The 19,275-nt window shown below is 39.7% G+C and overlaps 1 pseudogene; it reads left to right on the top strand.

Annotated features, from left to right (window-relative positions):
- Nucleotides 1–2,411: 2,411 nt before the first annotated feature.
- Nucleotides 2,412–2,832, top strand: LOC102136989 (2-iminobutanoate/2-iminopropanoate deaminase pseudogene; annotated as a pseudogene).
- Nucleotides 2,833–19,275: the final 16,443 nt, after the last annotated feature.

Below are 19,275 nucleotides of genomic sequence, written 5' to 3'. Positions count from 1 at the left end.
ATGTATGCACCCACTGTAATAAGACTTCCAATTAAAACATAGCTAAATAAGAGGTCAAACACGGTGACTTACACCTGTAATCCCAGCACTTTGGGAGGCCAAGGCAGGCAGATCACTTGAGGTTAGGAGTTCAAGACCAGCCTGACCAATATGGTGACATCCTATCTCTACTAAAAACATAATTACCTGCACCTCCTGGGTTCAAGCAATTCTCATGCCTCAGCCTCCTGAGTAGCTGGGACTACTGGCGTGAGCCATCACACCCAGCTAAGTTTAAGGGTAAATAGTGACTCCAATCTCCAAGCCTTTCCAAGTTTTCATAATGGGAATCAGCTTGTTTCTTATTAAGCTTCCTCCTATTTCTTATTTACTATTTTAGCTTCCTTTATTTTGTTAACTCAGTTATCATTTGTCCATTTGACTTCCCTCACCCAAAATTTTGTTGACATCTGTCTTCTTCTTCTTCCATGTCTTCTTTCATTTCCTTTATCCTACGTTCTTTTTTTTTTTTTTTTTTTTTAGACGGAGTTTTGATCTTGGTGCCCAGGCTGGAGTGCAATGGCACGATCTCGGCTCACCCGGGTCAATTCCTTTATTGATTTTGCCACTGCACTCCAGCCTGGGCAACAGAGTGAGACTCTGTCTCAACAACAACAATAAATATATAGCTAAATAAGGACATAACTTTGATCCCTGTAGAAACTCAGTTATAATCAGGAAGTTCAATAAGAACCAAGCTGATTCCCATTATGAAAACTTTGAAAGGCGTGGAAATTGAAGTCACTATTTACCCTTATAAACTGGTAAAGAGACTGGGGTGAAAAGAAGAGTTATTCATCAACAGGCATTGTAAGAATCCATTAAAATCAACACATCCCTCACCCAGGAACCAGAGGTTTACTTAGCCAGGATACCATCCTTCCCCAACCCTGGCAGCCATCAAGACAATGCATCTCCAGGAAATATTTTTAATTAGGCACATAAGATACAGTTGAAAGTGGGAAATGGGTGCTGTGTTGAAAAATACAGTTGAAGTGAAAGTCTCATTACCAAAGTTTAGAACCACAACCCCTTTTAAACATTTGATTCCAAGGAGGAACTGATAGAATTATAACCCTAAAACAAGAGAACAGAGCAGTTCTGCTACAAATGCTGATCCTTCCTAAAGGACATCAAAGAACAGACTCCTTCATAAAAGGGCAGATTCCCACTCTATCATGCTGCAGTGGAGCTCACCCATGCCCATACAAGTTTCTATTCATGTGTTTGTGCCTCATTCTTAAATGTGAACTCTGAGAAGCTTGAAGGAAAGCTTCTAATGGGAAAGACATGTTTTTTTGTTTGTTTTTTGTTTTTGAGATGGAGTCTTGCTCTGTTGCCCAGGCTGGAGTGCAGTGGCGCCATCTTGGCTCACTGCAACCTCCGCCTCCTGGGTTCAAGCAATTCTCCTGCTTCAGCCTCCAAAGTAGCTGGGATTACAGCCACCTGCTACCACACCCGACTAATTTTTGTATTTTTAGTAGAGTCAGGGTTTCACCATGTTGGCCAGGCTAGTCTCGAACTACTTACCTCAGGTGATTCACCTGCCTCAGCCTCCCAAAGTGCTGGGATTACGGGTGTGAGCCACTGTGCCCGGCCAAGACATGTTTTAAAATGCTACAAACCAGAAAAAAAAAAAAAAAGGAAAACTCAAGGGAGAGAGATAATATGTGATGCTGGAGGAAAAAAAAAAAAAACCTACCAGAAGAAATATAGTTAATTTCATGGAGATATAAGCCATTGAAACCACACAATATGAATGGAATGCTATTTAAATAAATACATCTTCAGAAGCAAAAACTGAGAGCACTGAAGGGGAAAACTAAGTATATTTGGAAATTTTAACACACAACTCACAGGAACTGATAAAGTAAGCAAATAAAAATGAATAAGGATATGTAGGAAATTTTAACATCACTATCAACCAACTAGACTTAATTGTCATTTACAGACTAGTTCACAGAACAACACAAAACAAATATAGATACACATTCTTTTCCTAGTCCATATAGAACATTTAAGAAGAGCCATCTCCTGGGGCCTAAAACATATTGTAATAAATTTTAAGGAACTGAAAAAATATACAACAAAAGACAACACAACAGATACTACAGACATTGAAGGGATATTAAAGAAATATCAGAAGCACTTTTATTCCAGTGAAGTTGACAAAGATAACTTTACAGATATGGGTCAATACAAGAGGAAATAGAAAATCTGAATGGCCCTTCATCTTTAAGAGAAATGAGAAGCTTTTTTCACACAAAAAAGGCTCTGGACCAAAATGAATGCTATCAGACATTTTTGGAAAATAATATCAAGTCAGGTGAGAAGCAAGCAGGGGTGGTGTGACGGCTTCTCCCAGAGAGGCCTCAAGAGAAGGGTTAGCTATGCCATCCTTGATTAAAAAGGTGACCAGCACTGCGAAAGCCCCCAAGGTCCTTGGGCTGTATGGCCAAGGTGTGTTAGTTGACAGGATCATTTACATTTCAGGACAGCTAGTCATGGACTCTTCAAGTGCACAGCTTGTGGCAGGAGAGGTAGCCAAAGAAGTTAAACAAGCTTTTACAAAGATGGGTGAAGTTCTGAAGACTGCAGGTTGTGACTTCACTGATGTGGTAAACAATTTTGCTGGCTGACATACATGACTTCAGTACCGTCAGTGTAATTTACAAACAGTACTTCAAGACTAATTCTCCAGCTAGAGCTGCTTACCAGGTTGCTACTTTGGCCAAAGGAGTCTGAATTGAAATGGAAACAGTAGCTGTCCAAGGACCTCTCACAACAGCATGACTGTAAGTGGGCTCAGTGTTGTTTCATCTGGAACGTTTAACGTCTTAATTTTTTACAACTAATGTAACATCTTAATTAACATCTTCATTTTTACAATTGATGAAAGTGTAAGGTTTGAGTAAAACACCTGAAGTTATTATGGAGATACTATATAACAGGGACAGTTCAACATAAACTAGAGATTAGATCAAGAATCCAGTTACTGATATTAATGTACACCTCTATTACTGAATGTAGGAAGCAGATAATCATTACATAGTTATTCAAATAAATGTAAAGACAAATAAGCATTAAAGAAAGTTATTATTCCTGATACATAATCAAAAGCATACCTACTTCAAACTAATTTAATGATGTGAAATACGTAGTTCTCATGTCAAATATATGATTCTGCTTTTACTTGAATAAAATTAAAGTATTTAATGGCAATGGTCAAAGAGAGGAAAACAGACCAAAATTTCATATAGACAATTTTTTTTTGACAGAGTCTCGCTTTGTCACACAGGCTGAAGTGCAGTGGCATGATCTCAGCTCACTGCAACCTCCGCCTCCTGGGTTCAAGTGATTCTCCTGCCTCAGCCTCCCAAGTAGCTGGGATTACAGGCATGTGCCAGCACGCCTGGCTAATTTTTGTGTTTTTAGTAGAGACAGGGTTTCACCACGTTGGCCAGGCTGGTGTTGAACTCCTGACCGGAAGTGATCCGCCTGCTTTGGCCTCCCAAAGTGCTGGGATTACAGGTGTGTGAAGGGTGGTTTGTTTAAATAAACATTTCTAGTACAGCTGCTTATCAAATGGGAGCAGTAGCGGGGAGGTAGAGCTTTCCTTTTAACTATATAAAAATAATATCTGTGACAATTAAATGTTTAAATATAAAAATGTAACAAAAACAAGGTAGAAGATCTAGGACAACGTTTATATGCCTCTGGCATTGGTGGCAGTGGTGTGCGTGTTGGGAGGACTTCTTAAGCAAGACAGGAAACTCAAAAAAATGAAAGGAAATAAAGAAACATTTGACTATGCAAATATTTACAATTTGACAGGCAGCAGTACATAAAGTCAGAAGACAAAGAACGGGCTGCAAAAAATTTTGGAAGCACATATGTCCGATAAAGGATTCCTACATATTATATATAAATAATTCCCATAAATTGATAATGTAAGGACAAATAACCCAGTTGAAAAATCGTCAAAGGATAAAAATAGTCATTTTACAGAAGAGGAAATCCTGATGCTCACAGACCCATGAAATAAGCTCAACTCCATAGTCATCAGGGAAATGCCAAGTTTAACAGTGGGTTAACATGTTTTTCCCTTAACACATGGCAAAGCGTTCAAAAGACTTGTTGAACCCAGTGACAGTTGGGGAATGATGGGAGGACAAGACAGTAGGTTCTATCATGTTTTCAAAACAATGAACACTAAAATTACTGCAACTTTGTGAAAATTAATCTGGCAAACTCTGTTGACATAAAAAAATATATATCCTTTTGTTTACCAAGTCTAGTTCTGGAAATTTATCCTTTAGAATTAAATCCTATAGAATTAAAAGCGTATTTACTGAAGTAGGGAGTATATTGGTAAAGTGTGTTTATTGAAGCATCGTTTGCCAAGTGACAAGACAAAAAAATTAAAAAAATTGTTAACAAACCAATGGTTAAATTAACTTGAATACACCTATGCTGTGAAATATTATGCAACTGTTTAAAAAAAATGCTTTGGGGGCCGGGCATGGTGGCTCACGCCTGTGATCTCAGCATTTTGGGAGGCCAAGGTGGGCAGATCATCTGAGGTCAGGAGTTCGAGACCAGCCTGGCCAACATGCAGAAACCCCGTCTCTACTAAAAATACAAAATTAGCTGGACATGGTGGTGCATGCCTGTAACCCCAGCTACTCAGGAGGCTGAGGCAGGAGAATCACTTGAACCCCGGAGAAGGAGGTTGCGGTGAGCCGAGATCATGCCATTGCACTCTAGACTGGGCAACAAGAGCAAAATTCCATCTCAAAATAAATTAAAAAAAAAAAAAAAAGCTTTGGGGCTGCATCCATTTTTCTGTTGGAATATACATTATAGAATGTTGACTGATTAAAGTTCCTTACAGAAAGATGCATATAGAATTAGTCTATGTTTGTAAAAACAACTCTGTCCTGTGACTTTTTAAAAAATGTCAATGAGTTTTTTTTTTAATTAGTTATATTTTAAATATCGAAAATTTTTAAATATTTAAATAATTATATTTTTTAATAATTAAAATTTGTTAGAGGTAGTATGGTGATATGTTTGAGAAAGGACAAATGGTTTGGGGGTAGATAAGAGAGAAAATGATTGTACAACATGAAACATACTCTGGCATTGTGTGAGAACAAGAGTAAACTAGAAAATTCTGTTAATTGAATTGCAAATGTGTGAAACTGAATATGTGATGGCATACCTTGGAACATTATCTTAATTGGATATTTTTTAAAATGTCGTTCTTTGTTACCAAGCCTTATAATGCACCCATCTAAAATGATGTTATCTATAAAACTCAATTTACTACTAATTTACTAGCAGTCAACACATTTCTGCAGTCTCTCATGATATTTGCAAGCAATTATCATTTTTTACTTGAGTCCCTTTCTAAACATATACACAACTCAAATTCCCCATTATATCTTCCATTAAAAAGAAAAAAACCCTGAAACCTTTGTTTTGTTGTTGTTGTTTTTTTTTTGTTTTGTTTGTTTGGAAACAGGGTCTCACACTTTCACTCAGGCTGGAGTACCGTGGTGTGATCCTGGCTCACTGCAACCTCTGCCTCCTGAGTTCAAGCTAATCTTGTGCCTCAGCCTCCCGAGTAGCTGGGATTACAGGTGGCCACCATGCCCGGCTCTTTTTTTTTTTTTTTTTTTTTTTTTGTATTTAAAAGAGACAGGGTTTTACCTGGCCTGCTCATTTTTTTTTTTTTTTCTGCTGTCTTTTGGCAACATATCTCACATTTTTAAAGAGTAACCATTAAGAGGCCAGGTGCGGTGGCTCACACCTGTAATCCCAGCACTTTGGGAGGCCAAGATGGGTGGATCACGAGGTCAGGAGATTGAGACCATCTTGGCTAACATGGTGAAACCCCGTCTCTACTAAAAATACAAAAAATTAGCCGGCCTTGTTGGCGGGAGCCTGTAGTCCCAGCTACTTGGGAGGCTGAGGCAGGAGAATGGCATGAACCCGGGAGGCGGAGCTTGCAGTGAACCAAGATTGCGCCACTGCACTCCAGCCTGGGGGACAGAGCAAGACTCCGTCTCAAAAAAAAAAAAAAAAGTAACCATTAAGAATTTGGAAAAACTTCAGTTTCAAAATATTATCCAAATCTCTGTAACAAAAATGATCAGATTGAAAATGGTAGTTAAAATTGAAATTCATATGTCAAAATTATTATTCATCTTTAATAAATTAAAATCACACATATTGAGGACCTGTTATGTATGAATAGCTTAATCACTTTAATCAATAAGTGAGATGCTGTGTCATCTTTCTTTACTCTTCACGGAATACCTGGGAAGTGGACTTTATTATTCCTGATTAGGATCTTACGATTATGGCTCCTTACCTGCACATGGCCACATATGAACAATTAAGAAAGCTTTGTCTTTAGAAACACCACCACCCTCTAGCTAGGTTCTCTAGACACACAGGGGAAATATTCAATGGAAATTTTACTGACCCTGAGACCAAGGCACCTCACACAGACTTTGGTGGTTCACAATCTAAAGATAAAGTAAAATAATAATAATAATAGTAAAGCTTCTGGTAGTCCACAATCTAAAGTAAAATAATAATAATAAAGATAAAGCTTCTGGACATTTCCGAGTTCTCTGCGCTTTCTTTCTCCTGCTATACCATCTTTTACCTTTATTAAAGCTCTAAATGAGCACACCCTGGGGGGTCTTGTGAGTCCTTTCAGTTGCCCAATGCTCCCACTCCAGTGACTCACTTGAACATTGAACTTTTAGTCAATTAACTTGTGTTGAAACTGACCATGTCCATTCTCACAACAGGTATAGGAAAATGGCTGTCTTTGTAGTCAGGTACCCTCTCAGGCATCCTCATACAGTCATGTTCTTCCAAGGGTGGCTCTTTCCTCAGGCTCAAAGGGCAAGTCCAGACGAGGACCAGCTATAGAATTTGCAAGGTCCAATGCAAAATAAAAATGGGGACTCTGTGCTCAAAAGGTATTAAGAAGGTCAAGATAGTGACAGCAGCTTTAAACCAAGTGCAAGATCCGTCTAAGCACGTGGCCCACGTGACTGCACAGGTCATCAGCACACGGTGCCAGTTCTGGGCCCGACTGAAGCACCACCATAAGCTGTCATTCTTTATAAAGAGACAGGAAGAGGTCGGGTGTGGTGGTTCACACCTGTAATCCCAGCACTTTGGGAGGCTGAGATGGGTGAATCACCTGAGGCCAGGAATCTGAGACCAGCCTGGCCAAGATGGTAAAACCCCATCTCCATTAAAAATACAAAAATTAGCTGGGCGTGGTGGCACATGCCTGTGGCCCCAGCTACTTGGGAGACTGAGGCAGGAGAAAGACTTGAACCTGGTTGCAATGAGCCGAGATAGCACCATTGCAGTCCAGCCTGGGTGACAAAGCAAGACTGTCTCAAAAAAAAAAAAAAAAAAGAGAGAGACACAGGAAGAAAAATCTTAAGCTTCTAGAAAGTTTCTCAGTACACACAGGCAAAGTCAGGCTCTTTTCCTTTTGAGGGTTGCACTGTCTGGAGGGCTGGGCTGCTCTCATTAGCCAGAGGGCAATAGTGTCCCACCATAGAAGGTGGCAAGCACAGACGGGAGGAGCTGTACCTCCTGAGAGATGAGACTATACATTTCCTTAGTGTTTAAACTAATGTGGAGTTTTCTATTCATTAGAAGTGAAACCATCCATTTCAACTCATACAAAGGCTTTGCAAAATAACTACGATTATTTTCCATTCTAGAGATGTGGACATGAAAATGCAGGGAGACCACCTTGCTTCTAAGTCCTAAAGCATACTTGATAAACCTAGAAGTTAGTCCCAGCTCTGCCACATGATGCCTGCCATCCCATATGAATGGTAGCCCCTGGACTTGGGCAGTGTGGCAGCCCTGCTCTAAAGACCATGGTTTCTAACTCCCCACACTTTATACCTCCCATTATGAAGGCATAGCCCAAATCCAAAACAATATGAGATGCTAAGCAATTTCTTCAGCTGCGTGGGGGCCTAGATTTTTAAAAAAGATTTTTCCCCTTGGAGGCAGAGGTTGCAGTGAGCCGAGATCATGCCACTGCACTCCAGCCTGGGCAACAGAGCAAGACTCTGCCTCAAAAAAAAAAAAAAGATGATTTCCCCATTGATACAGAAAATTTGTTTTTTTTTTTTTTTTTTTAGAGGGATTCTCACTCTGTTGCCCAGGGTAGAGTGCTACAGAGCAAGACTCTGTCCAAAAAGAAAAAAGAAAAGAGAGAGAGAGAGAGACTGAATTTTCTGGTCTTGCTTGTAGCTAAGTGTGATCATATGACCACATTCTAGTCAACAGGAAATGAGTAGATCTACAGTATATACGGCACCCAAAAATGGCCTTATAGGAAGGGGCATGCAAGTCTTTGCTTGTCTCCCTATTCTACTGACTGGAATAAAGGGATGAGGGGTCATGGCTGGAACTGGAACAGCCATCATGGACCATGAAGTGCATGTCACTTCCTGAGGATGGTGAAGCAAGGCAGAAGGAGCCTGGGGTCTTCTCATCATGGAGCTGCCATACCCACTTGCATTCCTTACCCCAACTTAATGTACTTAAGAGGAAAATACACTGCTATTTTGTGTTTTATATTATTCACAGCCAAACCCAACATGATCTGATGAAGTATTTTCTGGGAATGAAAAGGATGGGAGTAGGTAAAGCATGAGCTAACATGGTATGAAAAATGAACAGCACGGCCGGGCGCAGTGACTCATGCCTATAATCCCAGTACTTTGGGAGAGCGAGGAGGGCAGATCACAAGGTCAGGAGTTCAAGACAAGCCTGGCCAAAGTAGTGAAACCCTGTCTCTACTAAAAATACAAAAATTAGCCGGGTGTTGTGACACGTGCCTGTAGTCCCAGCTACTCAGGAGGCTGAGGTGGGAGAATCGCTTGAACCTGGGAGGCGGAGGTTGCAGTGAGCAGAGACCATGCCATTGCACTCCAATCTGGGTAGCAGAGTGAGACTCCATGTCAAAAAAAAAAAAATGAACAGCATGTTTTGGATGGTTTGCAAATTCAAATAATTTAGCAGAAATAAACACTTGGAATGAGAAGTCTATAGAAGAAAAAGAATTAATATTTCTCTCCCAACCCAACCCCTTCAAAAACTCCCAGAAATAAAGTGAGGGCCATTGCATCTCCTTTACAAGTGGGATGCTCTCACAACTTCTATTTGAATCTCAGAGTAAAGAGTGATATATCTTCTCCTCTTGCTGTCTTTAAAAGAGCTCTGAGGCCAGCTGTGGTGGCTCATGCCTGTAATCCCAACACTATGGGGGACTGAGGTGGGTGGATCACCTGAGGTCAGGAGTTCGAGACCAGCCTGGCCAATACGATGAAACCCCATCCTCTACTAAAAATACACAAAATTAGCCAAGTTTGGTGGCGGGCACCTGTAATCCCAGCTACTCAGGAGGCTGAGGCAGGAGAATCGCTTGAACCCAGGAGGCGGAGGTTGCAGTGAACTGAGATCGCGGCACTGCACTGCGGACTGGGCAACAAGAGCAAAACATCATCTCAAAAAAAAAAAAAAAAAAGAGCTTTGAGTGCTCTGCATGCATATCATGGTTCATGATGATTAGACAAGCACATGCAGAATCAGACACTTAACCTGGTGTGCTATTTACTCCTCACCATCATGGTGATCAGCATGGAGTTTTGAACTACTTTTTTATAATTATTTTTAATGAATATCCATACTGACTAATAGACAAAATAAAACGGCAAAGATATTACCGATGCCAGAAAATGGAAGTAAAAAAATGACAATTTTCAGCATTTCCAAGCATCAAGATGAACTTTTCTAGCTACCTGAGTTCCAGGTATGTGATCCAAATCCACATGTAGTAGTTCAAGATTTCTCCAGCAATTAAAAAATACAAAGAGAAATTATATCCTATATTATTATTTTATCCAATTTGGCTTTAAGGTTTTTGGAAGTAAAGACTATCTACACCAAGAGTGTTTTATTTGCAGAGAAGTGTTTGCAAATACCTCTGCATGAAATTCTTTCTTATCATTTAGAAATAAAGTCATGAAAACTAGAGATAAGACATCACTTAAGTGGAAAAATACTAACGTTCTAAATAACTCATCGTGAAAACAGTGTATTTTCAGTGTTGCATAATGTAATTTGCATTTTAATCTGTATTTTATATAAATTGTATTCTCAAACCAAAGCATGTATTTTTAAAAATAATGAATTCCTTAAAAGTACTGAAAAATAATGACAGATATTTTTTCAAAGCCATGCATGAATATGGTTAAAACATTAAATGGAATGGGAAGACAAAATGCAATAGTCTACTACTAAATCTCTTCTTTAGCATTCGTTCATTTGATGAGTATTGATTGAAGACTCCTACAATGCCAAGCAGACATTATTAAAGGGTCTTTTAATTAATTCCACCTTTAACTCTTCAAGCTATCACATAGGATAATTAGCTCCAGATGGCTAAATATTTGTATAATGTTCTTTTTTTGATTTATCAATTTTAGAAATTCTCTATTCTGCTATGATACACACAGAATTGTTTCTTTCATGTGAATCATCACTTCCCCTCCATGAAGTTATTTTATATAATTATTTCTCTTTGTTTTTCTCTTTTGGTTGCCTTTGCAAGTTGAAATAAGATATTAAAGCTTTAACTTCTTTTTTTTCATTATAGACACAGCATCTTTTGCTCCTGGCTTTGTAAGATAATCCCCCGCCCAGTGCCTTTCCTTCAGCTCTCTTCCCTTCCATCTCTTGCCCCTGTATTCTCTACTTTTACATCTTCAAGGCTGAACGTGCATATTCTGCTGTTTAGCATAAATGAATGATTGCCTCTTTTTTCATTATGTGGATTATAAAAGTGGAAGTCAAAGTAGTTACATTATTTTAATTATAAGCATGTGAAACTGGCTTGGTGTGGTGGCTGAGGCCTATAATCCCAGCACTTTGGGAGGCCGAGGTGGGCGGATCATGTGAGGTCAGGAGTTCGAGACCAGCCTGGCCAACACGGCGAAACCCTGTCTCTACTAAAAATACAAAAAATTAGCCAGGCGTGGTGGCAGGCGCCTGTAGTTCCAGCTACTCGGGAGGCTGAGGCAAGAGAACCGCTTGAACTCCAGAGGCGGAGGTTGCAGTGAGTCCAGATCACGCCATTGCACTCCAGCCTGGGTGACAAGAGCGAGACTCTGTCTCAAAAAATAAATAAATAAACAAACAAACATAAGCATATGACACTATTGTTGAATTTCTAATTTTCATGGGGAGTTTCTACATGCAGGTTTTTCTTAATTACTAAACAGAAATATATTTTCAAGTTTTTCCAACGTCTTTTTTAAATGGAGTATTCTAAAAAGCTCCCCCTTTTTTCTCTCCCAACCGGCAAATTACCAGCAGACATGTTCTTCCTCCAGAGGTCATCGGCATGGGCATCTACACCTGCTCCCCAGGGATCATCCTGTGATTTTCCCTCATGCCTTTTCTCTTTCCTATATTAAAATCCTGGATACTAGAATCCCTTGGCTTATTTACTTCCTTTCTTTTTGCCAGAAAATATCTCAGATAATTTACTAAGAAACAGTAGTGTAGGAGGTAAGCTTTCTGAAGCCTTACAGCCTGAAAATATCTTTTTCATTCATCACACTAGGTCAGTGGGTATTCTAGGTTGAAAACAATAGCTCTCCAAACCTTTGAATGAAGAGCTCTGTTGTCTTCTTGGCTTAGTGTGGGTGAAAATTCTGATGCCTGTTTCTCTTTCCTTTATAAGTAAACTGTTACAGAGTTTTGTCTTTATCATTTGTGATGTTGTATCTAGATATGGATATATACATATTTATTGTTCTGTGCAATTAACGCAGCCTTTCAATGCAGGGATTCATGCTCTTCAATTCTGGACTTTGTTTTTGTTATCTTTTTGTTCTTTTTATTTTTTTACACTGTCTGTTTCTATCATCATCATCATGACTATATTATTATTCAGCTATTGAAACTTCTGGATTGATCTTCTCCATCATTCAATCTCTTCTCTCATATTTTCTACTTTTTTTCCATTTCTATTTACTTTCTGGAAGATTTCTTTCACTTTTTCTTCCAAAATGTACATACTTCCCATGACTATCTCGGTGTCTTCTGGTTGTCCCTTTTCTATAGAATCTTGCACTTTATGACTGCATTGTATTCTCTAATCTCTCTGCAGATGCTACTTAGGATTTCTTTTTCATCTGAGGTCATTTGTTCTCTAGCTTTCAAATGAGAGTGTTTCCTCAAATGTCTGGTGATCCTTGCTTGACTTCTGCATAGTATAATGAGATCATCAAAAGCAAATGGGAGATTAGGACACACAGCAGTGCCCAACGACTGGCAAGCTTTGCTTTGGGTTGATTTGGTGGAGCCACTACTTATGTTGAGAGATCCCTGAAAGTCTGCATGTGGATTTCATGCTTCTTGAGGCACTCTATTCCCTTTTTGACTATAAGGCATTTCAAAATATCATCAGGGCATTTAACAATTATCCACATAGTCTTTACCCAGCTTTAGATAATATGAATGTCTTACCATATTGCTTTAAATCTCCTCCTTTTCTTCCAAAATAAAATAGAAACATTGAAGATATACTTAAAGTCAACTGTCTTTCTGCTACACCACATTGTTCTCCTTCTCTCCTAGAGAACACCACAATGCTGAATTTTGTGATGACTATTTTGATGAATATTTGTGTATTTTACTACATATGTATTATCCTTAAATAAGAGTACTATTTTATGTGGTTAATTTCATACACATATAAGTATATACATGTGATATGTGTGCATACAGCGAAACATAAAAAATAGTACTTGTTTTTTGAGACAGTCTCGTTCTGTCCCTCAGGCTGGAGTGCAGTGGCATGATCTCAGCTCACTGCAACCTCTGCCTCCCAGGTTCAAACAATTATACTGCCTCAGCATCCCGAGTAGCTGGGACTACAGGTGCATGCCAGCATGCCCAGCTAATTTTTGTATTTTTAGTAGAGATGGGGTTTCACCATGTTGGCCAGGCTGGTCTTGAACTCCTGACTACAGATGATCCACCCGCCTCGGTCTCCCAAAGTGCTGGGATTACAGAAAAATAGTACTCTTATTTAAGTATATATCACATACATATACATATGTGATTACAGACGTATACATATGTGTGTATAAAGTTGAACATATAGTACTCTAATTACATGTACACATTATATAACAAACAATATATAATTGTGTCTATCAACCTATATATAATTATAATACATGTAGAAAATAAAAAATAAATTTTCTGAAAAGAAAAAGATAAAACAAAAAAATAAAAATAATAATTATAATGCATGCATATTCTGCAAACTGCTTTTGACTCAACATCATATTTTTGATATCTATTTTGAGGTACATAATCTAAATTCATTTCCATGCTGTATGAGATTCCATTTTATGACTAAACCATGAGTATGGTTCTCTATTTCTGGATATTTAAGATATTTTCAATTTTCTAGTGTTTAATCGGTGCTATAAGGAATATTCCTTTACACATCTTTAGAAGATGTATTGGAATGGAGAGATAATAGAGGCAGGGCTACTAGTAGAAGAGATCATTAAGACCTAAACTTGACAACGGTGGGATGAAACAGATTATAGAAATTTTTTGAGATTATACATACTACTTGGTGATTCGTCAGAAGTGGGGGTGAGAGTGGAAGTGGCACATGAGAGAGAGGAAATAATTTAGGATGACTAAAATTTCTGCCTTGCAAAAATAAATAGATCTTTGAAACACATCCCAATATAGGGCATTCAGAAGTGTTGACAGGACTAGTGGGGTGGGCAGAAAAAAAAGTTCCATTTTAGAAACAAGTTTATAGTTTGTACGACCATGAGCTATTCAGCTGGAAATTTCCTGTGGCTAGCGAAGTTAAAGTACTTTCCAACTCTATGATTCATGGCGCTATCTATCTTGGCTGCTTTGGTAAGCAAAAGCACATTGGGCATTTAAAAAGATGGTTCTATTGGTATAGCAGGCTGAATAATGGCCCTCCAAAGAGTTCCATGCCCTAATCTCTGGAATTTTATGTAGCAAAAAGAACTTTGCAGATGTAAGCTAAGGATGTCAAAATGGGGAGATTATCTGCATTATCCACGTGGGTCTAAGGTCATCACGAGGGATTTTGTAAAAGGGTGATAAAGTTTGGATGTTTGTCTCCTCCAAATCTCATGTTGAAATGTAATGCCCAATGTTGGAGGTGGGACCTGGTGGGAGGAATTGGATCATGGGGGCAGATCCCTCAGCAATGGTTTAGTGCCATCCTCTCTGTGATGAGTGAGTTCTCACTCTGTTAGTGCACATGAGATCTGATTGTTTAAAAGAAGTTGGCACCTCTTCCTCTCTCTCTTGCCCCAGCTCTTGCCATGTGACATGCTGACTCCCCTTTGCCTTCCACCATGATTGGAAGCTTCCTGAGGCCTCACCAGAAGCAGATGCTGGTGCCATACTTCCTGTACAGCCTACAGAACTATGTGCCAAATAAACCTATTTTCTTTACAAATTGCCCAGCCTCAGGTATTCCCTTATAGCAATGCAAGAATGGACTAACACAGAGGAGTGCAGGAGTCAGAGTCAGAGAAGGCAATGAGACAAAGAAAGCAAAGGGAAAAAGGCTATACAATATGGAGCTAGGAAACAAGGAACGCCAGCTCCTTTGGGAACCTGGAAGGCACAAGGAATGGGCTTATCCCTGGAGCCTCCAGAAGGAGCCAACCATGCTAATGCCTTGATTTTAGCTCATTTTGGACTTCTGGCCTCCAGAGCTGTAAGATAATAAATGTGTGTTGTTTAAAGCCACGATCTTTGTGGTAATTTGTTATAGCAGCCAAAGGAAAATAATGCAGTTGGCTTTTCAATAAGAAGACTTAACTGAAGACAGGGCTGACTTCAAGGGCACGTGATCTGTGTAGTCACACAAGTCCCCACACTTACAGGGTCCTCCTGGTTGGTTTAATGCTCTATGGTCACCGTCTTCACATGATTAATGATATTTTGAACAAGGAACCCCACATATTCATTTTGCATGGGGCCCTGTCACTTGTGTACTCAGTCCTAACTAAAGATAACATATTTGACATACTTGGGGCATAGCTTTCTTTTTCTTATATTTTTCTGTTATTAAGATTTTCTAGGCTGGGTACAGTGGCTCATGCCTATAATCCTAGCACTTTGGGAGGCCAAGGCAGGCAGATCACTTGAGGTCAGGAGTTCAAAACCAGCATGACCAACATGGTAAAACCCCGCCTCTACCAAAAATACAAAAATTAGCTGGGTGTGGTGGTGCCCGCCTGTAATCCCAGCTACTTGGGAGGCTGAGGCAGGAGAACTGCTTGAACCTCCACCTCTTGGGTTCAAGCAATTCTGCCTCAGCCTCTTGGGTAACTGGGATTACAGGCATGCACCACCATGCCTGGCTAATTTTCATATTTTTAGTAGAGTTGGGGTTCCACCGTGTTGGCCAGGCTGGTCTCGAACTCCTGGCTTCAAGTGATCTGCCTGCCTCGGCCTCCCAGAGTGTTGGGATTATAGGTGTGAGTCACCCAGCCCGGCCCAGTCTTTCTTTCTGAGCAGCTATGTGCCCAGTAAGAAATTGTAAGAAGGTCATGATTAAGGAAAAAAAGAGAGACAGATTTAGGGTAACGACTACCAGACTGTGCTACCACTGTAACCTTAAACTAATTATACGTTTTGGTGGGTTGTCTAGCAACATTTCACAGAGTATTTCTAAGAGACGCTTAAAGGGCCATGTGTCCATATACCTAGCTAAAAGTGGGGTTCTATTAAGGAAAAAGAGAACACACATTGAGTAAAACCTGGCAGCTTCCAACATAACTATGATCACTACATTGTATGTATCAGACTTTTCCTAAAGAGTCAGGGAAACAGTGAAAAAACAATTCATTATATTGTTCATTCTTAAAAGTCTGTGACCACCTAATGTCTGGAAATTTATCATAGAACACTTTTCACCTTAGGGTGCTTTCTCTACTCTGAACTTTTCTCTCAAGTTTTCCTAACCTCAAATTCCTTGGGAGCCAAAACTATAAAAACCCTAGAAGAAAATCTAGGCAATATCATTCAGGACAGAGGCACAGGCAAAGATTTCATAACAAAAATGCCAAAAGCAATTGTGACGAAAGCAAAAATTGGCAAATGGGATCTAATTAAACTAACGAACTTCTGCACAGCAAAAGAAACTATCATCAGTGTGAACAGACAACATACAGAAGGGGAAAAAAATTTTCCAATATATCCATCTGACAAAGGTCTATCATCCAGAATCTGCAAGGAACTTAAATTTACAAGAAGAAAACAACCTCATTAAAAAGTGGGCAAAAGACGAGAAAAGACACTTCTCTAAAGACGACATACACTTAGCCAACAAGCGTGAAAAAAACCTCAACATCATTATTACAGAAATGCAAATCGAAACCACAATGAGATACCATCTCACAGCAGACAGAATGGCTATTACTAAAAAGTCAAAAAAGAACAGACGCTGGTGCGATTGTGGAGAAATAGGAACACTTTTACACTCTTGGTGGGAGTGTAAATTAATTCAACCATTGTGGAAGACAATGTGGTGATTCCTCAAAGACCTAGAGGCAGAAATGTCATTTGACCCAGCAATCCCATTAATGGGTATGTACCCAAAGGAATATAAATTATCCTATTTTAAAGATACGTGCATGCATACGTTCATTGCAGCATTCTTCACAATAGCAAAGACATGGGATCAACCCAAATGCCCATCAATGATAGGCTCTATAAAGAAAATGTGGTGCATGTACACCATGGAATACTATGCAGCCATAAAAAGAAATGAGATCATGTCCTTTGCAGGGACATAAATGGAGCTGGAAGCCATTATCCTCAGCAAACTAACACAGGAACGAAAACAAAACACCACATATTCTCACTTGTAAGTGGGAGCTGAATAATGGGAACACATGGACACATGGTGGGGACCAATAAACACTGGGGCCTGTCAGTGTGGGGAGGGAGAGCATCAAGAAGAATAGTTAATGGATGCTGGACTTAATATCTAGGTGATGGGATGATCTGTGCAGCAAACCACCATGGTACATGTTTACCTATGTAACAAACCTGCACATCCTGCACATGTACCCCAGAACTTAAAATGAAAGTTGAAGAAAAGAAAAGAAAAATTCCTGGGAGCTATGCTGTTCTCCTCGTGCTGTTCTGAATAAGGAGTAAACTCTCTGCTTTACTTCTGGGAAGTGAGGTCGCCAAGGCAAGCTCTCGAACTTTATTTTCCTTAATAAAGATGGTTTCTCCCCAAGAGAAATTCTAGTGGCAGTTGTTGATGTAACAACATTCTCAACATGCTTATTTGCTAAATAAATGAATCATCTACATATTTCTTTACAGGGTTCCTGGATAAACTGGAAAGATAAATTTTCAGGGCTGTCATCCCCTTACTAGTAAGATAAGACATACTTTCGGCTGGGTGTGGTGGCTCATGCCTGTAATCCCAGCACTTTGGGAGGCCGAGGTGGGCGGATCACGAGGTCAGGAGTTCGAGACCAGCCTGGCCAACATGGTGAAACCCCGTCTCTACTAAAAATACAAAACAATTAGCTGTGTGTGGTGGTGGTGGTGGTGGGGGGGTGCCTGTAATCCCAGCTACTCGGGAGACTGAGGCAGGAGAATCACTTGAACCTGGGAGGCGGAGGTTGCAATGAGCCGAGATCACATTACTGCACTCCAGTCTGGGCAACAGTACAAAACTCCATCTCAAAAAAAAAAAAAAAAAGGTATACTTGCCAAATAGTCATTGATTCAGTAATTATTGTGCCAGCCATTGAAATAGAATCTCAGTATACAAAAGGAAAGTGAAACAGACTATTTTACTTCCAATGGACCTTAGCATCTAGTACTATCTAGTGCCATCCAGATTTTGTGAAGAGAGAACAAGAGAACCCCAAGAGACCTATCCCTAACACACTCCTTCGATATAAAGCAAGAATGCTGGGCTCTGTCCAAGAACAGGAAAAAAAAAAAATCCATGCTGAATATCCACATAAGCTCAGCCTTCCCTGAGTTTTGTCGTTCATGATGTTTGTGGACATCACAGTATACTGGAAGACTTCTAAAATGAATAGTAACAATAGCTGTTACCATCTAGAAAATATGTCCAGTTCTCCAAGGCACATGGTAGGATGGCACTCCTCTGTTCTTTGCAGTTATGAGGGGGCATGTGGCTTGCTTTGGCTAGTTAAATGAGAGTGGAAGTCATTTGCATGTCTGGTTGAAAGTCTTAAGAATCAGTGCTCTGTTAAGCCAACCTCTTCTTCCCTCTGCCTTGACAACTGACCACACATCAGTTGGTATCTGCTTGGTAAGTCTGGTTTCTGGACTAAAGATACCAAGGAGTACTCAAGCAATCCCTGATGGAGATCTAGTGTAAGTGAAAAGAAACCTTTGTCTTTCTAAGCTACTGAGATTTGGGAGATTTTTTATTACTGTAGTGTAACCCAGCCCATCCTAACTGATGCAATCATAAATGTCTCTCAACATGAGAGTCTTCTACAAAAAGTAACTCATCTCATCCTCATGGAAACCTCTTGAGGCAGATACTATCATTATTTCCATGATTTTCTCTGACAAGAAAATTTAGAGATGAAGGAGTGGATGAATAGGTAAGTGCTAATATCCAAACCCTGAGATTCCAAGTGGGGTTTCATGCTTTGGTGACTCAAACCACAGTTTTTGCTTGAGTTAATAAATGGGAACTCAACCATAATGGGTGCCTATAACTGTCAGGCCTCTGTCTTAGGCGCTGGAAATCTAAGAGTGAACAAGACAGACAGTAGCTTACTTCCAAGTGGAGGAAAATGAAAAGACCCAAGAAAACATACAACAAACAGTTTCAGTTCATTATGAAGAACATAACACAGGGATGTGACAGAATGAGGAGTACTGAAATGGTGAGAAAGGTCTCTGAGAAGCTGATTTTTGAGTTGAGAGGAGAAAGAGATATCCCAGGCAGGCATAATTCGTGCAAAGGTCTTTCCTGGGAGAAGCCCTGATGCATCAGCGGTGCAGAGTGGAGTCAGTTTTGCAAGACCATGAGGAGAGGGTATAAGACAGCAAGGGGCGCATCCTGTAGGACTG

The sequence above is a fragment of the Macaca fascicularis genome, chromosome 5 (genome assembly GCF_037993035.2).
Source record: "Macaca fascicularis isolate 582-1 chromosome 5, T2T-MFA8v1.1".
Lineage (NCBI taxonomy): Eukaryota > Metazoa > Chordata > Mammalia > Primates > Cercopithecidae > Macaca > Macaca fascicularis.
This window is presented reverse-complemented; position numbering and strand designations above follow the sequence as displayed.